The following is a 19930-nucleotide window of genomic DNA, read 5'->3' on the forward strand; positions in this document are numbered from 1 at the left end:
AGAACATCACTAGTGTTCTAATCAGTAAACTGAACATCTTTGCCATAATATCTGGGTTAATGAAAGCTGATATGGAAAGAATAGGAAGTAGTAAGTATGATTTAAATATGCTAATCCCAGGAAAAGACCAGCCCATACGTCTTTCTTTCTTTTGGAGATTATTTCCTTTCAAATCCTTACACACTTTATTCACTACTGCTCATGTCTGTTCGGTTCAGAGGCCTCTTGGAAAGGTGGAAAGGTTTTACATGGTGGTTCTTCAGGTGAGCTACAAGGTGTTCAACTGACACCAAAAGTAGAAATCCAGTCTTTTGGAGCTCTATTTTGCTAATACTGATTATATGCTCTGCTATGCATGACTTGTTTTTCTACTCGCAGTCCACAAGGAAATTTGGTAAATAAACAACCTCATTAGTGGCAAAGGTGATGCTGCCCTTGATCTTGAATGGTTTTGTCAGGAGAAAGGTGAATGTGCAGCATTGGGAAGTGAAGTTGGATTGAGTAGCCTGCCCATGTGGGACTACCAGCTTTGTTATGAAAACTAACAAAGCTGAAAATCTGGATTCAGCACTTGGCTGGCATGAGCCAAGCAACAAGGATGTGGGGAGCACTGTGTAAGGACAGAAAACCTATGTTGTGCAGACATGATGTGTCTTTTATTTGATGATTAAAAATATTTACAAAACCTTAAAGTTTGTCTGACAAAGTTTCACTCCATCAATGATGATAGGAGGGCCTTGAAAAAATAAACTATCTCTGTCGACTTTCTTTTAACTCTGTCTATTCCTGCAGGAATGATTTATACTCTGCCAAAGCACAGAATCCAGGTTTAAATGTATGTACATGTCTTTCATGTGTTTGAAGTAATCCTACCAGCCAAAGGTCAATATGGTGGATTCAAGAAATCCACATTTATAGCACTGCTAGACCTTACTGTTGCTTAAATGAATCATGCAATATGTGCATATTTTCGGCAGAGCTAGGACATCACAAATATCCAAGGTAAATTCATGCTGGAAAAAAGTTTTTTATTGCTGTAAGTCATAGAAAAATTATGCAAAGCTGATTTCAAGAACTGAAATTCATGAAATTTCAATAATTTCTTAAATTTAACCTTTGGTGTTAAATATACAGTATCCCTTGAGTGACTCAGCAATATTTTCTATGCAAGGTATTAAATAAAACAGCAATTCAGTGAAGCGTTTACCTTATCCATTTATATTTGCTACAGGACCTACTTCTCAGCCATCCCTCTCCATGCTCATTTGCTTCATTCTTTGTTCTAAAGCACACACACAGGAGGTTCAAGACGTTCAGTTCTCAGCTTTTAATCTTTATCTTAATAGGTTAGAATAAAAAGAGACTGAACTAGCTTACTAACTAAACCATCTGAAGACAGGTGGTGCACATCTGAGTAGCCAAAAATGGTCAAATTGCAGAGATTAACATGCAGAAAACAATGACAGGCTGCTGGAACTATTCTTGACAGCTACATCCTGAGGAAGGTGGAAATTACTGTAGTCCTCAATGTCTTTACAGACCCGCTTCACACATCACAACGAGCTCCTCTCATCCTTGCTGTGATGCAGGAACATCCTAGGAGGTATTTGATGTCTTTTTTCAGCTGTGTCATTTCTAAGAGAAACACTTAATTTAGAAACAATGTGGAGAGATTAAAGTGCAGCAGGTGAGGGGCTGGGAACTCTCTGCTTTTCTTGAGATAAAAGTTTGAGTCCAAATAGGAGTACAAGTCCCAAACTTCAGAAAAGAGGAATGTAACACCTCTATGAAGCTGGTGGCTTGTTGTATTGACTTGTATCAAACATTAATTTAATATACATGCAATTTAACATAGCTTGGCAAAGCATTTATCTGAATGACTTGATTTTTTTGTAAAGGTACTGCACACTTGCAAGCACCAAATGAGAGTCAAATCTCTCTTTTAAAAAAGAAGAAGCAAGAAATAAAAAAACAAACTTGATGTGGCTGCTTCACTCTGTTCTTTGTTTACATTTACTTTAGTGTTTGGCCTTGTATTTATCGATTCAACACAATCTAAAAATCATGTATAAAAGAAAATAATGAAAAATTCTAAGGTTAATAGGCTAAATGCTGCAGGATGGCAATTTACAAGTAAAGTTTGTAAAAGTTAAATAATGATGTGTGGGCGTCGGGTGCGCGATGAAAGTTGTAGGAATGTTTTCATCTCAGAGTGTTTCCATAAATCACTCTTATTTGAACTTGCTATGCCAGTGCAAAGCAGAAAAAAATTCTGCTTTATCAAGCTGGACAATCTTAAACTGAAGTGGAGCAACAACAAAAAAAGTTTGAGCAAGATTCACAACCAAAGCCATGAGCTGAAGAAACCCCAACATACAGTGGTGCTAGTGGTGCTTATGTTACACACCGTTTTCCTCCCCTGCCAAATGTTGATTCCCAAAACACTTCAGAAGAAATGCTGGAAAGCCAAAGCTCTTTCACCAGCAGGTCGAGCCACATCTGACAAACGCTGTCCAGTAATCCACATGTGCTACTACTACTCACCTGGAAAAAATACAGTATTTCAAGAACTTTTTCCCAAGTTCTCTTACTTCCCAAACTCTCCTACTATCTTAGTGAAACAGCAATACTGAGGGGAGTTCTTCTTCTCCACAACCTGAATACCTCTTCCACCAAACTCTCAATACTTTATGTAATCTGCTCCTGATCTTTGGTTTTAAATCTGAATAACAGCAGCAGTATGGAGTCCAACCCTCTACTGATTCATTGTGTCTGCTGGGGGTTGCACATAACTGGCAGACACCAGCCCCGTTTCACAACTGCTGGATGAGTGAAGTAGGTGTGACATATAGGGGGCAGGTGGTGGCAGTCAAGTGGCGTACACGAGCATACTCCCAATCTGTACTTTCTTAGCTTCATAATTAGATTTTTTCCACAGCAATCTCTAAATAATGTCATCAGGCCTTACAGAGAACTCATTATTCACTGCAACAAACAAGCTGGAAATAACATTCAATCCTATGGAGACCTGAGAGCTGCATTCCTGGGAGGGACTCGAGTCGCCGTGTGAAACCAACGAGAACCAACACGACACCTGGCATTTTCCAGCTAAAGTGGGCTGTTGCACACTGCTGAGCACAATGGCGAGATATGCCTCTTAATTGTGCAAGTTTGAGAGTACTGAGGAGGGGGGGGGATCACACATATGTTGTCCAAATAAAGGATGTTTTTTTTCCTAATAAGCATGCTTTTTGAGGCATAATGTAGTAATATCTTAAATGAGCAAAAGTTAGTGTCTCAGCATCAGATTAGGGTATATGATAGGAATGTCCAAAATATCAATACACTTTATCAATAGTTTAAAACACTGTCTCAATTTTAAATTAAGTCTCCTTTCCAAGATTTACAGAGTTCTTTATCCCTGACTGTAAAACAACTAGTGCTATAACTAGGGCTGGGCGATAATTCTATAACCATAATTATCGTGATATAATTTTCTTGATATAAATATATAAAATGTTCGATAAAAATGTGATATATTTAAACCTGTAAATACAACCCCCAACCCCTGGAAAGGGAGGGGACGCTGAAATGCTAGTTGCCAACCAACATTAAAGAAAAATTTTAATCTACCAACAAAAACTTCAATAAAATCTCATTTTACTCAAAAGACTTGCTTCCTGTTAGCACCGTCAAAAATTAGGGATTCAAGAAGCTCATCAGAGAACTGAACTCCAGACACAAGCTAACAAACTATTTGCTTTCTTCAACTTTCACTCAATCTCAAAAATCTTCCTTTACATTTAAATGAAATAATGATTTGATATTTATCGTGACAATTACCGATATCGACTGATCGTGACAACATCTTTTTCAATATCGCCCAGCTCTAGCTGTAACACTAAGAGGACTGTAAAACATACAGATATAGAGCCCACTGCTCTGAATACAGTAAAGAGTTAATATCTCCCTCAGGCACATGTTGGTGATCTTTATGCTATAACAGTTTCCCAAATCATTTAATAAATTACAATATAGTTCTCTGCTCTGAGTTTAACAGTACATTCAATCATAACAACTATATATAATAACTAATACAGATAATTTCAACACAAAGCCTCAATATCCATCATGTGAATCGTGCCCATTTACAGCAGCTGTCTAGCTTAAAGTTTGCCATCAGTAATACTCAATTGAAAAGGCACAGCCCCACAACATCACACAGGAGCAATTACAGGGAATCTAAATACAAGTGAGCATGAATGAAAAACTTCAACTTAAGTATCAGATGCTGAGGATGTTTGTTTTGAATTGGTGAAGTGTTCATGAAAAGAATGAATTGTACACACAGAGAAAAGTTTCAGTCAAGCACTCTGGGTCAAATACTGGACTCAGTCCATGAAAAAAAGTCTCATGGCTATAGCAAAGGTCAGAGTTTTTAATATTTTCTTTTTCCTCATGAAAACTAATCATCCTTATTCTTAACTTTGTGGTAGCACTTACTGATGCTGTAAAGTCCATCTAATATCAGGCGTAGCATATTCGCCTAGGTTTCTAATGCTTGACTGTGTGGCATCGTTTGCACTATATTTAAATTTTACAAGCTTTAAATTAATGCTAACAATTATGCTGCACAGTAACTCTCCAACTTGTTTTGCTATAATATTGCACAAAGGGGAGGGACAATCAAAACAATCAAGGCTATTTTTAGAATTGACTGAAATAAAAACATGTTGCTCTTTTCATAGAATCGGTCAAATTTTTGCTTTTTAAAGTTTAAGTTCTCCCCCTGCACTAAACATACATGGTGTTAATTCTAATATCTTATATTCTAATATCTTATTGAGCCCTTTTTTTTTATTTCTAGTCCAATCTTCAAAGAGAACCAAAACAAAGTGCACTTCTTCATTTTGATGCTGTTTTATGAAGCATATTTGCATGATTATGAGGGGTTTGTGAAAAGGATATTGTATCTTAATTTGTATCTCATGCATTGCTGTTACTTGCTCAGACTGCATTACTTAACTTAGTTTATAATAACAGAATGACTTAAAATGAATCGGATTTGAAGAAGAGCCAAGTTCAAAATTGAAGTATTCGCTGGTTTTAATGTAAATAAAGTGTAAAATAAACAGGCACTGATTTGATTGTATGTTTGTATTTGGCTGTTGTAACATGATCAGTCTAACACAGTTCATTGACCTCTAATTGCTGTAATGAAACATAACTAATGATAGGTCAGCTAGAAGCAGCAATGGAAACATTTTATTCGTCACTGCCTGTACACAGTGGTAATTTGAATTTGAATTAAACACAACATACTAGAGCTTCTATGAGAAGGACAAGCAGCATATGAAGGATAATTAGTATACACTCTTTTTATGAGTGGCTGGAATGATTGCTGTATTAACATTACATAATTTTAAATGCTTTCAAAGGGTTACTCAGATAAAGCTCTTGAAATCGGTTAAAACACCTCCACCTCAGAAATTATGCACTGGCTGCACTTCCAGTGACAAGGCCCTGACTCAAAGCCAGTGCAAACATTTTAAAGAGGGTAATTAGTTCACAGTTAAAGCCATAATCACCTAGTGATGAAGATGAAAGGAGTCGAGGGAAAACAAACTGGAAATGGGCTGGTACCATTCACCTCACAGTCGGATTCTAGAGGTCATGTGCTAAGTCCTGTTAAGAGCCTCAAAGGGCAAACGCCTCGCACCGAGCACTTTGTGTGAGTGTTTAGATACACAGCACACAAACATGAAAAATATCAATTTCACATTTGGTTTAACGCTTTCACACTTTGTGTCACTGACACCCAGAGAGGAGGGCTGTGGAAGACAAAACACAGCTCCTGGATAAGGATCATGTTAATGCCTATCAATTAGGATCAAAAAAGGATTAACTGGCATGGTTGCAGTGGTAGGATGGGGGCCTATGCAAAGTCACTGAATACTTGGGGTCACACCCCCGACTTCATTAGGCCTGACCTTTCCACGCCATTGTGTGACAGGAAAGAAACCCTGCAGTCTGTCTTTCCCCTTTACCCATCTTACATGGCTTATGGGGAGTATGAGACATGAAGAAAAGCTGTTAGAGATCAGTGAAAAATGAAATATTCACTTTCAAAGTCCAGGGAGACTTATTAGGTTACTCCAACTATGTGCAGGTGGGTATTTACTCATCAGCCCCCAACCTCCCTGCAAAGGAAATTATTTTTTTTACCTTAGAGAGGAGTGAGATTTACTAATTAGTCATGGTGCAGCCTCCCTTAGCTATGATGTACCACAGGGTTGACGAGCTCAAACTCTGCCTTGCCGTCTTAATTCACAAAAAGGTCAAATGGCAAAGAAAAAGCAGGTAGTCCAGGTGTGTTAAAATAAGCCCCAATTAGGGAAAAATGCAGGAACACCCTGAAGACTCACATATCTAACTCTGAAGGAAAGTTTCAGTAAAGCTCCTGAACTGGGAAAAATTTAAATGCTTTGGGATTTAAAATAACTATTTTATACAGAGAGAGATATGAGAGTCATGGAAAAAAAGAATTGCTACATTCAAACCCCTTTTAAAAATATAATTTATACACAAAAGTAATGATCACACAAATACTGGGCCCTCAGGAGTCATAAAAGACCACAAGAATAGATTGTGCTTTTTCTCACAACTGTTGCTGCAACACTAGTTTTAGAGCTGGGATTCAACAAGACAAGAGCAAGTCAAAACATGTAGAACTTTTGTATTTGATATTAATTAACATTAAGATCCTTAATCATGTCACACTTTCATTTAAGCTTCTTTTATTATTTAGAAATATTATTACTGAGAAAACTTAAAATGAACTCAAAGTTTCCACCATTCATTCAGCTTGATGTCAGAGTGACATAACACTCAGGACAGGTGTTCGTCATCTTATAGTCATAAGCAATGTCTTTATCGACAAGCTGTATAAAAATCGACCTTTCAAAATACACCGTTCAATTACTTTGAAGTAACGCCAAAAATGTCTGCTAATTTATCCATGTCAGTGTGTCTTCTGAACTATTCAATATCACCCTGAAAGCTCCGAAATCCAGTATATATGTCAAGCTCTATATAGCAAATATTTACATAGGGTTTCAGGGACACTTTATGTTCTCATATCAAAGCTCAACAGGGTTTGGTCTGTAGACACTTCAGCTGAGGCTAAAGCAGAGCAAAATCTTAATGAAGCACTGCTGTACATCTAACTTCTTTTAGAAAATGGAAACTTAAATTTGACTTCTCATCTCCATTTCCAGGTCTCAATCCAGTGGTAAGTGCTCAGGAATCAGGAATAAAGTAAAATAGCAGAAGTTCATCTCAGGCCAAAAGTTTCTTTCCCAGAGAGTAAGTACTTGCTCAGGCTGCTGTTGAGTTAAAGCAGGCATGCAGCCTTGCACTGCAGTCAAACAGTGATCACCCAGGCCTACAGCCTTCTTTGTACCATTTATGAGGGTGTTATAGACGAGCACGCTCCATTGAAAAGTCAGTGGTGGATTTACAGTCAAATTAGAACAGGAGGAATTGCTGAAGCTGTCAATGCAACACAACTGAGTGGGAACGGACATGCTGCATGTGCACATCTTAAGACTAGCGGGGTCACAAACAGTAGAAAACAAATACGACATTACCAGATCACTGCAGTCAAAGAAACAGAGTTATTTACTTACCTTTAAAAGGCCCCAAAGTAAGCGTTTTCTAATCTGTCATTTACAGTACAATGACTTTGCAATTTCAGGATGGTTACCCTCCTCTAAAGAGGATCTAAAAAACATGACATGTTGATACATTGATGTTGATGTTGTGGCTGCACCTGAGATTCAAAATCTCTGCTCAGTCAGTGAGTGGTTGTGTTAATGATAAACAAAGGTCTGCTATCTCCAGGTTAAGATCTTACTATTCACAAAAGATCAATTTCATACCTCAGAAATTGTGTTTGAGCAGAGAACGAGATATTTTGCTAAATCCACAAGATAAACAAGTCACTCATGTCGTTATTGTAATAATAGTGCATCATGAATACTGTAATAAAGGAAAAATACCCAGCTGTAACTGATCGGCACCAGAGTTAGGTCTGAACAACAAAAAATATTAGCCCACCAAAGTGTTTGTGCTCGACTGAAGTTTCAATGAGAGTATGTTCTTAATTCAATCGGAATCTGACAACATTTGGTTTTCATTATTACAACTAAAGAAAATCCACACTGCCGGCATGAATTAGAGCAACTAGGAACAAGGCAAAGTAAAACTTTTTTAATGTACCATCTACAAAAGGCCAATAGGTTTGAGTGTGCAGAGAATCAATTACATTATATTCAAAATAGGTTTGGTATTTTCCAACCTGCCTCTTCAACACGTGGACGAACCCAACTGCTCTTTTCTGATTTCCCTGTTTTCATGGCAGGCCCAGCTTACTATGTTACTGACAGCCACTGTTGTGTTATGTGGCATCAGAACACAGTCTGCCTGTCACACAAAGTCTTAGCAGCGTAAAAGCAAGTATTCAAGATGGTAAAGGTCACCTAAACCTCTCAATGGGTCAAGTGCTACAACACAAAATACAGCACTTTTAAATTAATGGGCTGATTTAAAACTCCCAGTGCATTTACATCCTATGCTACTTTATCATAAGGATATAAATATCTATTTATAGTATGTTACATTTTGTAGAATGAGGGGAAAATAATACAGCTTGACATACAGCCTAAATTGCTTTTATTTTCATTAAACTTAAAAAAAAAAAAAAGTGAATATATTTATATTTTGCTTTAAACAGCGAAACGAAAAATGTAATCAGGCAGTCGCACAATATTTACAAAATGAAATCATTTGGAAAATATTTGTTTAACGTCGTTGTACATATTGGGAATAATTGCTGCGTCAATTTTTAGTTATCAATTGTTGAAGTGATATACTGAGACATATTTTTTGTATTAAATTGTGTTTACACTCCCGATTCGCTTTTTATCAAAATGATAAATTCTTTATACCTCAGTTTGAAAAATATACTGTAAATTGTAATCAAAAAATGTTGAGAGCTTCAACGTTGTCTAACGTTACGTTAGGGAAAAATTTCAAATCTTCAAATCGATCGTATCAAAATATTTTCTTTTTATTGCTTTTGATTTTTTTTTCTATAAACAAGGACCGACTGACTTACTCAGCATGCTTTAGATGATGTTTGGATGAGCTTTGCTCCAAAAAATATTAAAAACAAGCAACAAATCGTGCATCAAAAACATAATTTGTACAGCGAATAATTTTCTCTTGTGTGATTAATGTTTCCGTAATATATATATATTTTAAAGACATTAACTGAGAATGCTGCTTTAATGTTTCATGTTTTTTGTAATGAATTGTTTTAGTAAATCACATTTAATATTCCACACAAAGCAACTGCAGGATTGTTTTAAGTACGAAATTGAAAGAAGGCTTTCACGATAAAATAAAAAACACTTCTCTTAAATAAAAATTAACCGCGTAGCAATGATCAATAAGTGCTCCCTAAAATTATAAAGTGTAATTAAATATTTTCATTTTTCACGTGTGCATGTCGGTTTAGTTAATTGTTTATCATTTCCAAAGCTGCATCCAAAAGTTATTTTGCCACTCAGAAGCTGTGCTGTTTTCTAATGTGATATTTTCTGCAACTTCAGATTCCTTCTTCTACATTACAGCTCATCTCTTTTGCCACTGCCTAAACCTAAAATGGACGCTGCTGGCTTTGAGTTATCGATGCTAGGCCTGGCTAAGGGTCACAGCTGTGCAGTTGTGCTCTTAGAGAAGGAATGGGCAAATGGATCCATGTTTTGGCACACTGCCAGGAGACTTCTTAAAATACAGTGAAGGCCTTGATTTAAAATATGCCACGCCAATGTCAAAGGAAACTGCGTCATTACGCAGCAGAAGCTACTGAGATAAACAACCCACCGTTTTCAACAGACAAAGGCAGGTGCTGCTGCTGTACAGAACAATGCTCTGAAACATCCAAATTTTTACTCTGTATGTGCACAGAAATAAACCAAGCAATCTTTTCATTACAGCTCAGGCAGCATTAGAGCCCAGATGAAAGCCTGTTTTCTCCAGACATCATCATGATGTTAGACCTCGTGACTGCACTGTGGGTGGAGACAATGAACCAATAGAAATACAAGATGAAGATTCAGAGCCCTTCTTGCATCAGCATTTTCCAGCTAAGCATCAAGTGAAAGTTTGAGGTCCATATCCATGATTATCTTATGAGATCACAAATGTGTGTATATAAAAATGATTTCTACAGATGAGTGAATGACAGCGTTGAATGTAATTAGCCATTATTCACCATCACATCATGTAGAATTGGCGTTTTCAAGCTAGAGCTCAACCTGTGTAAATACTGGCGTGTGCAGCAGACTAATATTTCCCTCAGGCAATCACATTCTCTCACTGCAGAACCTTAAAGCATTCCTCAAATTGCTTTTCTCAACTTTTAACATGCCCAAATGTGCTTTAATGAACAGGTCAACTCAGATCTTACCATAAGAGCAGACACACTGAAGCATCGAAGACAAGAGGGTATGACAGGCTGTATGAATCCAAGGATCACCTGTGGAACACAGAAGGAAAAAAACTATGGTAAGATAACACTGCAAGCTTGGAGAAATATACTGTACCCAGTGTTTTTAAAGACAGAGGATTAGGAAATACTGCCAAAGAAAATAACCAACAAGAACTTCATTAATATAATAATGCTTTTATTCTTCAAATAGATTAGAAAAACCGAGCTTGTTAATCATTACAGTTAATTTGCAACAAAAGCTTAAAAAAATACAAATATTATATTTTGCAAAGGCAAGCATTGCTCAAACAATTTAAAATTAAAAATTGTCAACATTACCTTAGTGTTTTGAAAACAAATGATATGGACTCATTTGTTGAAATTACTTTAAATACTTTAAAAAGCGGTCATATCTTATTTTAGCTATTAAAAAAATATAATCACATGAATGTAATTGTTTTAAAGTGGTTTTGAACAATGAATTAATGAATTACTTACGATGAATTAATTTTCAAATTAAAAAAACAACAGCAAAACTGATTCATAATCATCATTTCATGTTTTGTATCAGAAATTCAAACCAAAAAAAATTGTGACAAAACACTCTACTTTCCACAGATCCTTACCTTTCTAATTGTACATTTGGATCATTTTTTCAGGCACTGGAACTGGTTTGGGACACACCTGCAAAGATATTTTTTGTTTTAAATTGGGCTGTACACCTTAGTAAAATAAGTTCAAATCAACAGGAACTCAAAAACAATTAAGACAATAAGACGAGACGAGACTGAAGAAGCTGTCTGAGGGAAGACGAGTATGCACTAAGTAGGAGATAATGAAGAGATCTGTCCAGGCCGGTCACTGATACAGAAAACAGATAAACATCACAGACTCAGTGGGTGAGAGTAACTTGTGAAGTCAGAGTTCGGCTGGGGGCACTTTAGGAAGCTTAAGTTATATTGCCTGTACCCTCCCTCACCCAAAAACTATTGCAGCTGCTTTCCCTTTTTAAAAACAATTTTTTTTGCTTTGTGCAAAATGTCACATTTTACAGGTGTAAAATATGACTTACATACGTTCTTATTACAGTGAAGTAGTGCTTCACCAGATCCTGCACCTCCGCAAAATTAAGAGGCTTATAATCTTAAATACTGCGATATAGGTAATGAAATAAAGACGAGTGTGTCTGGTTATTACTACATCACTTTAGTGAGCCAACAAGTCTTTGATGCCTTACATTACAGCCAGATCTGAAACGTATTACATATACCTTTGCAACTGCAATGTAACGTACTGCTATTTAATGGATTTACAGTTTCAGTGACTGAATAATTATTTACGTAGTCCTAAATCCATTTAGCACATGACAATACAATGTATTTAGTAATAATCTGTCATTATAGGAAAAGACATTCATTTGATATCTCGCAAAATACAAGTTAGAATTTAGTGTTATCTACTTTAAAACATACATTTGTATACATGTATATATTTAATAGATAAGCGCAATATTTCTGTGACGACAATGCACATACCAGTTCAAAAAAACATTTAAATCATAATCAGAGGAGCTGGCTAGAATTTAAATAATGTGCAGACAGAGCGGTTTGGGACACCCTAGGAGTAATGAATGAGACAAAATGGCTACCACCCATCCCAGTAACAAACAGGTACAAAACAACAGAGAAACAAGTCAGGAATAAGCCACAACCAAGTCAAGAGTTACATATTAGCACCAGGATCAACTGGTTTTTGAGATCAAAAGTTGGCGATAAGCGAGAAAACAATCATCAGGACGAATAAACACACACACACAAAAGAGGTCAAAAAACCCCGTCCAAGAGTTAACATTCACCGCCTGTTCTGTGTACAGTACAAGCTTGAGCAGCTGTGGACTGTTTCACAGAAGCACAATTCATCGCCATGCTTCAGATGCTTTTTCTGCTCCCATCAACCTATATACGTCATGGGTTACAACAACAATGCTATAGCAGCCATCTTGGCCAAAAAGAGCAGACACTGAGAGGAGGGAGGAAGGCTTCCCCCTAGTCATATGACTGCACTGTCTCCAGACTGCTGCAGTGACAGGGCAAAAGCGTCTAGACAGGTCTGAGGCAGCAGTTGATGAGGGACACTTACAGTGTTGAACACAACTCTGACCTCTACATTATTTGGGCAAATACATATTTAATCGTCTACTGTTTCTGCCTAATAGAAGCACATTTTGGACAATTTGAATCGGAAATATGATTATATTTAAACTCTTAAAAAGTATGGGCAAGTAGTGTTCCAAATGAAACCTTGTGAGGACTGTAGCATTTCAAAACATAAGGAATATGCAGGGCTCAACCACAGAAAGTAAGTAGAGAACAATGCACAAAACAACTGGGATTTTTACTTTGAGGTCGGACTCCAGATGGATACATTACATTCAAATATTTTGTAATGGCTTAAAATACAGTGCGACAAACAGAAGACACAAATACGTTGTGTGCTGTTGTCAGACCATGTAAGAACTTTTGCTCAGCTGTGAAAAACTTCTTTGAAAATTATGGTTAAATAAATAAATAAATAAAAGTATTCAAGAAGCAAAAACGTTGCTAAGTTGAGGTGAGGGGGATCTCATCTTGACAGAAGAGTGAAAGCAATGTTCTGGTATCCAATCTATGCAGCAGCTTCATTACTTCACTTCATCATTCTCACCCTTTAAATGAGACAAAAACAACCCCTTTCTGAACCCACCAAGTGCACTGCAACCAACCTTTTCTGAGCTGGTGCAGCCTGCATACTGGATGGTGCACTCCTCTTGAACTCCAGGGCTGATGCCTGCTCCCCTGCAGAGCCTGAACAAGGACAGGAAACATATCACAGAGGGTTAATTTGATGTGATCTCAGGGGCCATATAGAATCATTTCAATTAATCAGCTGCAAGTGTGTCTAAAAATGTCTTGTTTGTTGTTTTGGGTCTCTGCTGGAATGATTCAACACAGAATTGATGAGTCTACAGAACACAGGTTTCCCCCCAGGTGTCTGCTGAGTAACAGGTAGCTTAAGCGCGCGTGGGGTTAATCAACAACCTCACGTCAGCAAAGGTGCGTCACCTGCGCAACCTCCTGAAGTAGTGTGAATGAGGTCAAGCCTCCAAAACAAGAAAGCTACAGTGTCAAATTATCCACATAGAGAATAAATGCAGACACGACTATCATGCGCATTATTTTTTAACAGCAGGATTTAACCGGGTTAGTGGTGTCAGTGCAGAGAAATTAAAATTTTAAGCTAGCAAATCGTCTTTTTGTAACAAAAAACGTGCAAATAAACACATTTTGGGTCATGTTGCAGCGCTGCAGAATCAATGGCATGCTAGCCAACTTGCACTCCGGCGTCTGCCTTACCTACCTGTACATAAAGAGCCGTCTGCTGAGAGACTGCAGAAGGAAAAAAACTTTCACACCGTTTATCTAAAAATATTTTGGCTGAGCCTGGCGTCTCGTGGGCGAAGGCGTTTGAGGTGGTGCACAAAAAAAATCCCAATTCCAGCGGGCGGCTTCCTCCTAAACGTTCAAACAGAAGCAAAACTCCAATTTTATCAATTTCAGACAGACTCCAGACAGTCTCACAAACGGGTACGTGCCTGCTTGTCCCTGCGCGTGCACGTCGAATGGCGCGGGAAGCAGTGATAACAGATATAGAGTGACAAGCGACAGCAACCAACCGGAGGGGAGCAGACGAATCTGTTATCCAATCACAGTGGCCAGTGAGTATTAGCCCCGCCTCCTCCTCACCCGGCTGTTGACAGTGCACTGAATAAAACAACAGCCTGAGTTAAGCAGTTCATTGCACTGAGATGTGGGTCACTGACTGCAGTCTACCCTCTCTGGGAAAATTACATGGTATTATGTATTACTATAAGATAGCGTTACCTTATACATACATTTACTATATTATATTATATTATATTATGTTATTCTTTGCTATATTATATTACAATGTTATTGTTTACTACAATTTACGGTCAAATTATATACCCATATTTTTTATCATATTGCTTAATCTGTCATTACCAACAATATTATTTTTTGATAAGGTTTAGTTTTGTCTGCATCAACAACCAACACTTACCTCCACAACACAGGAGCCATATAAAAATTACAAATAAAAGCAAAAAAAACCAAACAATCACTGAGGGATTCATCAAGAAAATATACACTACCACTCAAAAGTTTGGACACACCTTCTCATTCAATGTTCTCTATCTATTTTAAGTATTTTCGACATTGTAGTTTAATACTGAAGACATCGAAACTATGAAATAATATGGTTTTGCCATAATATGGATTACATCAGTAGTCAAATAGGGCTATCCATTGTGTACCTCTGAACAACACAACTGATGGTCTCAAACACATTAAGAAGGCAAGTCATTCTACAAAGTAATTCTTGACAAGGCTCATGTTAATTAAAAACCATTCCAGGAGACCACTTCATGAAGCAGACTGAGAGAATACCAAGAGTGTGCAAAGCTGTCATGAAGGAAAAAGGGGGCTACTTTACAGAATCTAAAATATAAAACATATTCTGGTTTGTTTAACACTTTTTTTGTGAATTAAATAATTCCATATATGTTCTTTCATAGTTTGGATGTATTTGGCATTAATCTACAGTGTTTCAAATAATTAAAATAAATACAAACCCTTGAATGAGTAGGTGTTTCCAAACTTTTGACTGGTAGTGTATATAGAGTCTAGCATATACAGTACATACATATCGATATGTACATGCATATGTACACATATACATGCATACATACATACACAAGTACATTCATGCATACATATAAACATGCATACAAATCCACATATATTTTAGCCAATCACATGCTGGCCAAAAAAGGTGTAGGCTGAAGCCAAGGCTTATCCTGCAAAATCATATTTTTAATTCAATCAACTGAAATGACCTGAGTTCCTATTTTTGCATTTTGAATTTATGTGACACAACATAAGAAAACATGATAATATGAGAGCAAAAAAGCATATTTATATCAGATTGCTTTTATTTTAATTTCATTAATAGGGAGAGGAATGGGTAACCCTGCTAAAACAAATGTGTGGATAGGGATCAATCACTATTTACACACTAATTACAAAAGGCATCATCAATGAAAATATTACAACTTTAAATAACAATCATAACATATGTGAAAATGATAGAGCAAAAAATAAACCTGCAAGTCAAATATTTTTTGTAATACGGTGTATATATGCTGTGCAGCAAAACATGGGATTTCCTTGGATTTTGATCTTGAAAAAGTTTTCTGAATAAAAGATTCACACAAAAGGAGATTTAAGACATTTTGGAATATGGAGTTGAACCAGACATCCATAACTCTACTTTAAACACTCTCTCATATGAACATGTGGTGATATTTCTCTCTTGACCTCCTCTCATTATGAAAAAAACAGCAGAAGTTTGAGATAGAGACAGCATTCAAGCTTAATACAACATATGTTATTTTTCTTAAATGATAACATTACATTCAGATATTTATAAAACCCAGGTCTGTATCTGGATACAAAAATCTAGCACAGTTTTTCTCCAGACGGTTGCTGATCCCTCTAAACTGACATCCAAAATGTATTGTCTTTCATAAAACAACTTCCAAGTTGGATTTAAATTGTGTCAAAGAGTACAGAAGGCGTACAGACAAGTTTGTTGTAAAGAACCTCTGTCCTTTGGATGGAAAATAGCAAGTCTTGTCTCCTTCGGCTTTGCACCCTTTAATTTGCATTGTTATGGAAAACCGCTGGATTTGGACAGGGCACTGAATCATTGAGGTCACAATAATAGAGTGTGACAGCGCCCCTTTCACATCTATTTGGAAGTAAAATCAAAATTCCTGGGAAAGTGAATCCAGGGAGAGTAGAAATATCCCATACAAATTTAAAATCAGCTGTTTAATGTGTTTAATACATGTGAGGAATATGTCAGCTGCACCTGTATTCATTCTGAGAAGAAAAAACTGAGTCAATGAGCTTGGCATATTACTATAGAAAATAACCTGATTATCTTGAATGCAGATGGAACTGCACTTAACATTAAAGGAAGTGTTTTGGACGTTGCAGTTCAATAAATTGTGTTTTATATTTCTTTAAATAAAAGAGAAAAACATTTGCTAACTTAGTGCCTTGTCTGTACAATCCTCTCCTCTTTACAGTCCATTAGAATTCACAGACTGTTTTCACCAGGAAAGCCCCTTTACGCTTTCCCAAATTAAAAATCTCACGGCTGATCCCCTCCATCGCCCTGGCTTTCAGATATTGACCTTGTGGTGCTACAAAATAGCTTCTTCCTCACTGCGGGACCCCATAATGAGCCAATACAATGAGGCTCCAGTTCACTGCGCACCTCTCTTTGGTGTCTCTCTGGGTCTTTGTTGACGTTTGTCAGCCTAGAAGGAATTTGGGGGTTAGAAATCTGCTGTAGTCTAGCTGGAGACTCAGACAGCAACTTTGACTCCCAGACTTAAGCATGAGGGAGGATGGAACTTGGTGAACCTTACAGGAAGAACAATCAAAGAAGCTAATTGAATTAAGATTAAGCACTATGTTGAGATTCAGCCAAAGGACAAGTGTTCATAACTGGATATATACAACATCTTTCCTGTAGTACTATTATTGCATTACAATGAATAGTCATATTTTATATCATTGATCTATTTTGGAAGTTCTGTCATTTCCTCTAAAGGTTACGAAAGGTGGGGCAGGATAGTATGAGTTAACTTCTGTCCATATAGATATGTCAAATCCATGCCATATAACCCTACATACATATGATCAGATCAGAAACCCATTGTTGAACAACATACACTATTCCAGCTATAACCCAGGCTTGTGACAGTCAACCCAACATGCTGATGATCCAAACTAAATGTGCAGACTTCAATAAACTATAATGTGTTGTTATGTGTCCATGTGAGGGGAAAATGTCTGTCCTATAGATTTGACCTCTATAAATCATAGGTCCTAATGTTGCATAATGTTGGATAGTTATAAAATCATCGTATTTTCCATCATATGAGGGTCAATGTTTGACAAACTTGTTGTTTGAATCTGTATGACCTTTCTTCTCAATTTGAATCTCTTGTGATTTTGTTTTTATTCTGTTCTACAGTATATCCATCCAATATATCTTAAAGCAAATCTAAGTGTTTCAGTTTGCTCAGTTTGTGTTAAATGCTGTTCAGCAGCGTACAAGGACATTTTATGTCTGATTTAGTTGTTGTCACTGTCAAATGTTTAAAGTGTACTGTTGTGCTTTTTACTTACTATTGGTCATTACTGGACATGTGCAGTATTGTAACTGCTTTTTTCTTTTCTCTCTCTTCTTATGTTGTTGCTCCTATTTTGTTTTGTTTTTGTAGTGTCTTGTAAGTCCATTTGGGCCTTTCCAATGCATGACACAATGATTAAAGCTAAATTAAACTATAAAACCCTTCTTGACAAAAGCATTAACTATAACACTCTCTGTGATCACAACTTAACTTATTTAAGTAACCTCTTATAAATCTTTAATCATTTTAAAGCATGATCATGTGGCCATAAGAAAAAAACTGAAATTCAAATTTAATTTAGAGGTGCTACAGACAAGAACGATAGACTATTCATAGCCAAACTATATGTCAAATGAAATTCCTAAACTCATAAATAAATGGCTTTAATAATCTACAGTCCTCTTATATTTATGGAAACAACATTATGTCAACGGAACAGCAAACCATATTGTACCAAATATTCTGTGTTTTTTCCAATAAGTAACATCTAATTACTTATGGAAGAGGATTAAGTCACTGAAAAAAAAAAAAATAAGGTCCAATTATTTTTCTTTAATTATTATTTTGAGAAAAAAAGTCAGAATTCTGACACAAAAATTAGAATTCTGAGATTAAAGTCAGAATTCTGTGAAAAAAGCATAGACTGTATGAAATATTGACGTAGTATCCGTGACGTCACCAATCTTTATGAAGCGCTGTTTTGAGGCCAATCGTTGGCAGCAGCCATAGTGCTGCTGTCGAGCGATTGTGATGTAAAGAGGCGGGCTTTGAGCCTCCTAGCCAACAGCGGCAGTGTTCCTGCCTGTCAATCAAGTCAATTGTGCCTCCCATTGGAAGACTTGTAATCTCAATATCTTTGAAATTGCCGCGTTAGAAAATAATTCAACCCCCCCTACAGTGTGAGCCGATCGAGAAATGAGCTATCCAGACTACACTCATCTTTTGTACCAGGTTGTAAACATGTTTATTTCTGCTGTAAAGATCTGCCTTTTTGAAATGATGTGTATGTGGTTTCCGGTACTTCCGGATCCAGCCTCAAGCGGATCTTCGATGAACTGCAGTTTTTAGCACTTCCACATTGGACCCATTTTTAGACCGGAGGTTGCCGCTTGATAGAAACACAGACAGCTAGCGTGGCTCACCTGTCAACAGGTTATCACAACACAGCACAAACATTAGCACAGAAACTTGGAAATTAAAAGTTCAATCACACACTTATTGTCTGGGGATGTTCTGAAATGTTTACGTATTTACAGTTTATATTTGTTGCCTTGTTTTCTTCTCGCCAAATGAGCTCAAATGGACCAGACGTAAAGCTAGGGTTGGCAGTGAGGTATCTCACATGAAGTTATACAATACATACAGTTTTTACTGCTTGGAGTGGTCACAGAAAGTTCAGATAGAGACACCTTTACTCTTCTGTAAATTACGGGGACAATTAGCACGCTTACATCAAGGGTTGGAGCCCAGCATTGGTGTAAGTCACGGTGACAGTTAGCATGCATAGGTCAACAGAGTTTCTACTACTGGATGTAAACCAGATGTTAAGAGAAATGTGTGTGCGTCGTGGATATCACTTTAACCTATATAAAGGACGTGTTTAGTGGCCTTGGGGAGGAGAGACACAATCTGGCCAAGTCGTCTTCCCAAGCAGTCCGGAATGCTTGTGCGATACTGGTGTTTTTTTCCTGTAATAAACCTATACTCTAAAAGCAAGCCAGTGTCACAAAGGTCCTTCTGCATCTACACATCACGAGCTGTCAATATACGACAGCAGCTTTTGAAGAACCAGCAGGAGTAGGCTCGATTTTGATGCGAAATGTGATATGTAAGTGAGTGTAAGAGAAAAAAGGCAGTATTCTGAGATTAATCTCAAAATTCTGTGAAAAAAAATCTGTTTTTTTTTTCTCAGAATAATAACAATAAAAACATATTGGACCTTATTTTTTTTTGTTTTTTCAGTGGCCCTAATCCTCTTCAATATGTACTGCATACAGTTTGGGATGTCAAAACCACTTCATGACCAGTCAGACGGTTTCTTATCTCGC

General features: G+C 37.0%; 1 long non-coding RNA gene across 8 annotated transcripts in view; it reads right to left on the minus strand.

Moving 5' to 3' along the window:
• The window catches only part of LOC117829301, a 38414-nt gene extending 24199 nt beyond the window's left edge, over window positions 1–14215 (minus strand). For all 8 annotated transcript variants that reach the window (XR_004634602.1, XR_004634608.1, XR_004634606.1 and 5 more), the window contains exons 1-4: window positions 13952–14215; window positions 13317–13398; window positions 11182–11239; window positions 10535–10603 (exon numbers count right to left, since the gene is read on the minus strand). This is a non-coding gene — a long non-coding RNA (uncharacterized LOC117829301). The remainder of the gene's footprint in view (window positions 1–10534; window positions 10604–11181; window positions 11240–13316; window positions 13399–13951) is intronic.
• Between the last annotated feature and the right edge of the window lie 5715 nt (window positions 14216–19930).

Source organism: Notolabrus celidotus, chromosome 17 (genome assembly GCF_009762535.1).
Source record: "Notolabrus celidotus isolate fNotCel1 chromosome 17, fNotCel1.pri, whole genome shotgun sequence".
NCBI classification, from domain to species: domain Eukaryota; kingdom Metazoa; phylum Chordata; class Actinopteri; order Labriformes; family Labridae; genus Notolabrus; species Notolabrus celidotus.